Source organism: Tenrec ecaudatus, chromosome 11, assembly GCF_050624435.1.
Source record: "Tenrec ecaudatus isolate mTenEca1 chromosome 11, mTenEca1.hap1, whole genome shotgun sequence".
Classification (NCBI taxonomy): Eukaryota; Metazoa; Chordata; class Mammalia; order Afrosoricida; family Tenrecidae; genus Tenrec; species Tenrec ecaudatus.
The window spans coordinates 20,450,356-20,454,983 of record NC_134540.1 but is presented as its reverse complement, the minus strand read 5'-3'; the positions used below and the strand labels follow the sequence as shown (position 1 = coordinate 20,454,983).

General features: G+C 43.7%; 1 non-coding gene and 1 pseudogene across 1 annotated transcript; one reads left to right on the top strand and one right to left on the bottom strand.

The window, feature by feature from the left end:
- Positions 1 to 572: 572 nt before the first annotated feature.
- LOC142461604 (ubiquitin-ribosomal protein eL40 fusion protein pseudogene) lies at positions 573 to 1,049 on the top strand (annotated as a pseudogene).
- Positions 1,050 to 3,942: 2,893 nt separating this feature from the next.
- On the bottom strand, positions 3,943 to 4,076 carry LOC142462015 (small nucleolar RNA SNORA42/SNORA80 family). Its single transcript, XR_012787165.1, has one exon. It is a non-coding gene; the product is annotated as a small nucleolar RNA SNORA42/SNORA80 family (small nucleolar RNA).
- Positions 4,077 to 4,628: the final 552 nt, after the last annotated feature.

Below are 4,628 nucleotides of genomic sequence, written 5' to 3'. Positions count from 1 at the left end.
TTAGGCTGAAAAGCACTCAACAAACATGGTACCTGCTACAAGGACTCCAACATACTAAGGATCCTGAAGATGACACAAGACCCGGTGGGACGTGGAGTGAAGGAGAGCTGGATGAATAGTAATCAATAACAATGGTTGTTTTCCTTCGATTCCCTCCTATTGGCTCTGGCTCCTATGACCTCATCCACAACAGAGCAAAACACTGCCCCATCCTTGGCCAGCCTCATAAATGATTATGCTTGAGCCCTCTGTGGTAATCAGTCTGCCGGTTACAGCCGTAAAGCCAATCCATTTCATTGAGAGTCTTCCTCTTTTCCACTGACCCTATTTTACCAAGCATGATGCCCTTTGCCATGGGCTGGTTTGTCCTGATAAGATATCCCAAGTAAGAGTCTCAGAATCTCTCCCCCCTCACTTCTACAGAAATCCTACCTGTGCGTCTGCCGAGGGAGATTCTTCTGTTCCTACGGCAGGATACCATTCATCTTCTCCTCCAGAAAAGAAACGTTTGCCTATGTGTACGTTCAGTTCTCTACCTCGTCAGCATGGCAGTCTGAGCAGCAAAAGCAGAGATGCAGATCTTTGTGAAGACCCTGAGGGGCAAGGCCATCACCCTGGAGGTTGAGGCCCAGCGACACCATCAAGAATGTCAAAGCTAAAATTCAAGGCAAGGAGGGCATTCCCGGACCAGCAGTGTCTGCTTTTGCGTGAACAGCTGGAGGATGGCCGCACCCTCTCTGACTACAGCATCCAGAAAGAGCCCGCCCTGCACTTGGTGCTGCGTCTGCATGGTGTCATCATCAAGCCGTCCCTGCGCCAGCTGGCCCAGAAGTGCAACTGCGACAAGATGGTCTGCCGCCAAGTGTCATGCTTGCCTTCACCCCCGTGAGGTTAACTGCCCCAAGAAGAAGTGTGGTCCCACCAACAACCTGCGCCCCAGAAGAAGAACCAAGAAGGGCCCCTCTCTACCAGCTCTCCTGCCTGCTGCCAGTGGGGTTCTCCGGAGCACAATGGCCCCAGGGCCCTCAATAAATTCTCACTTTCAATGACCTGAAGTTAAAAAACAAAGCTTCTTACAGTACATAACGTTGAATCCGATGGCAGTGAGTTGGGTTTGAAGTTTTACATCCTTTTCCGGTACTTTTCAATGGTATGGTAATGAGCCAATTCCATTTGCTACTACTAGTTTGTAAATAATTTTTTTTGTTTTCTTTACAGGAAAACATCCACAATTGATATATAGTAGCTGTTTAATTTACCAAAAAAGAAATCAGCTAGTTTAGACAATTATTTTAAAATAACTCATACACTATAGTAATTGCGCTGTACCAGATCCCTGCTTTACAAATTGAAGTATTCATTTGCCTATCTTTGGTTTGCTATGAGTGGAAATGGAGTTTGGTTTTGTTTTGTGGACCTTAGGAGTTTGGTTTTGTTTTATGTGCTGTTAGTGATGCACAACTGAGTTCTTCCGGTGTCTCTGCCCTATGCGACAGGCTGGGGCTGCCCCACACAGGATACACTTCTCCAGGGACAACTCACATGAAAGATGGGTAGATTTGCGGGGAGGGGTGAAAACATCCTAAACTAAAGCAACTCTGCGACATCAGTTATAAACGCTCTCCATTTCAACTTCTCCCTGGGCACCATCCTGCTCGGGCTCCCTCATCCACTCGAGAGTGATCCCTGATAGACGCATGTTTCCTAGGTGAAAATATGCCTCGGGATTTTACCCAGATACTCTGATCTACGCCGCACACTTAAGACATTTGTTTTTAACTTAATACAAGTACAACCATAACTTCCCAAGGCTTTCAATATTAGAGAAATGGGACTCTGTTGATCACACTTCCAGCGTGGATCCATTAACCATATTAGAACATCTCACCCGGAAGTTCTGAGTTTGGTGTTTTTGAATATAGAGCCTACTGTGGAGGGAAGGCTGTGTATAGAAGGTTTTTATATTTAAGAAAATTATTTTACAGTTATATCGCCATACCGATTAAAGAAAAGTCTCTCCAGATCCTAGTTTGCTGGGCCTTTCACTGACTTTGAAGCATCAATTGGCTGGCAGCTGGATGCTTGACGATTGTGCCACCAGAACCCCTTAACTTAGAATTTTCTGTTTGTTTGTTTGTTTGTTTGTTTGTTTGTCTGCTTAAGACTGAGGCTATTTGTTTGCCTGCTATTTGTGAAATGTGAGTCTCGGGTTCTGACTGGCCAGGAAAAACAGCAGTAAGTGGAAACATACTGTGCTTTGAAAGAACAGCTCCGAAGCGCCCCAGACTTTTCCCAAAGTCATTCCTGGTTAGAGACATGGCGCTATCCTTACAACCCCGAGAGCAAACGTCAATCAAGCCAGCGGAAGACATCATGTCACCTGGCCCCTCAAAAAGCTTGTCAAGTGAAATCAAAGCTCAAGAGACAATGCTCATTGGTTGTTTCTTCCTTTTCCCTTTTTTTTTTTAATGTGAGGGGGAGAGTGCATTTAAGAGTTGCTCCACTAGGCCAGACTGTTAATTAAGCTTTCTATTTAAAGCACTGGCTCTCAACCTTCCTAATGCTGTTATCTTGAATACAGTCCCTCGTGTTGTGGTGAACCCCCAACCATAAAATTATTTTTGTTGCTACTTCATAACTACCCCTAACCCTCATCGATCGATGCTAAATCCTAGCCTCATAGCCATGGGCATCATCCCATTGGAGAATGGGTTGTCTTTGTTTTGTTAGTGCGTTGGGATTAATAAAGGGTGTAGCTTGAGTCAATCTCTTTTAAGATATAAAAGAGTTTGCACAAGCAAGCTAGGGAGCACAGATGAGGAAAGAGAGATACCGGGCCACGTGAAGACAGTCTAACTGAAGTTTGGACGAGACTAGGGCTTCCTTTAGAGCTGACAGAGAAAGCAAGCCTTCCTGTGGGGCTGGCACATGGAATTTAATCTTCTAGCCTCTTAAATGGTAAGAAAATAATTTTATGTTTGTTCAAGCTACCTACTTGGTCTTTCTGCTAGAGCAGCACTAGATCACTAAACTGAAATAACAAATGCCCTGTCAGCAAGTTAATTCTGAGTCATAACGACTCTCGAGGACAGGGGAGAATTGTCCCTGTGGAGTTCCAAAACTGTATTTCTTTCATCTCTAGTGTCTCTTCCAGCTGTACTCTTCTCTGTAGCTTACTCCATCTGTCCCTTGTCTATCCAGTTTCATATGACATCTCCTTTCCAAGCTGGTTCCCCAACTCATAGTGACATATAGGGTTGTAAAACTTTACCAGAGTAGAAAGCCTTAGCTGTCTCTCAGGAAGGGGGCTAATGGGTTTGATCTGCCTACCTTGTGGTTAACAGTCAAACACTAACCAGATGACATCCTCAGGGTTCCTTAAAGATGGCCTGTCTACAGTATTCTCAACATTAGGTTTTGGGAAGAAATCCTTACTGCATCCATACGCCCCTTTCAATGGGACCCAGGAAAATAAGCAAGCATTGTGAGATTTGGACATTTAAATTCGCCCTATTCCATCTTCGAATCTTAGCTCTTGCGATATGGATCGCATCTAACTCTTTTCATGAGGAGTTCACGTTTGTCCATTCAATAAGCTCCATAAGGTTTTTGAGGCTTTGAACTTTCAAAAACAGATTGCCATGTCTGTCTTCGGAGGCACCTCTGGTAGGTTTGTCCCACCACCGAATGTTTGATTACTCATTCAGCGCTTTACTGGTTGTGCCACTGTGGACTCTGAGTGATTCAGTACTAACAACCTTCAACTTCAGACAGGGGAAAATAAATTCACATGTCTCTCTTTCTGCTTTTGGGATTGTCCTTGGCAGTGGCCGTCAGTCTCAGGAATTGGTGAATATTGTCTTTGGGCTTAAGTTTTGTTCTTACTCTCTCTCTCTCTCTCTCTCTCTCTCTCTCTCTCTCTCTCTCTCTCTTTTTTTTTTTCATTGTGCAACCCACTTCAGTGACTGAAGCCCACCAGGTAAAGCCAGGCAATGGTTCGGGGTGACAGTTTGCTTTGGCATGGGACACTGTGAGAGGCCCATGGGATCGGACCTGCCACAGATCCAAACCCATGCACGTTCTTACTGTCTCTTGAGTACATATCCTGATTGGCTTTTTGAATCCATTAGGGCTTTTTTAGGTTTTCTGTTTGGGGTTTTTGTTGGTTTGTTTGTTTTTTGCTACTGTCTAAATTTAGTCATAATAAAGTTTTTATTAAAATTTTGTAGCTTTGCCTTTTTCATGCTTCTTAAAATTAAAATGTTTGCTATCATTGTATACCCATTGAGAGTCCAGATGAATTCTTTGAAGATTTCCATAGGCTTTTTGAAATACTTGAGCTGTACAATGGCCACTCTTTTATTTCGGGCATTTGAACTGTCACGTGCAAGAGAGGGTAAGCGACATTCGCTCATAACTTCACAAGATAATTGTAGAGAGTAAAAACCTCCCCATTTCCATTTCTGGATCACATAGTCCCACTTTCTCTGCGAATGTAGAATTCTGTAGTGTTACCCTCTTTGCAATTGCTGGTTGATGGCTATTTTATTTTCAGATTCCTTCCTTGACACTAATGAATGTACAGTAACTCCTCAAAATGAGTCTTTTTTATTTATAGCTTGCTGGTG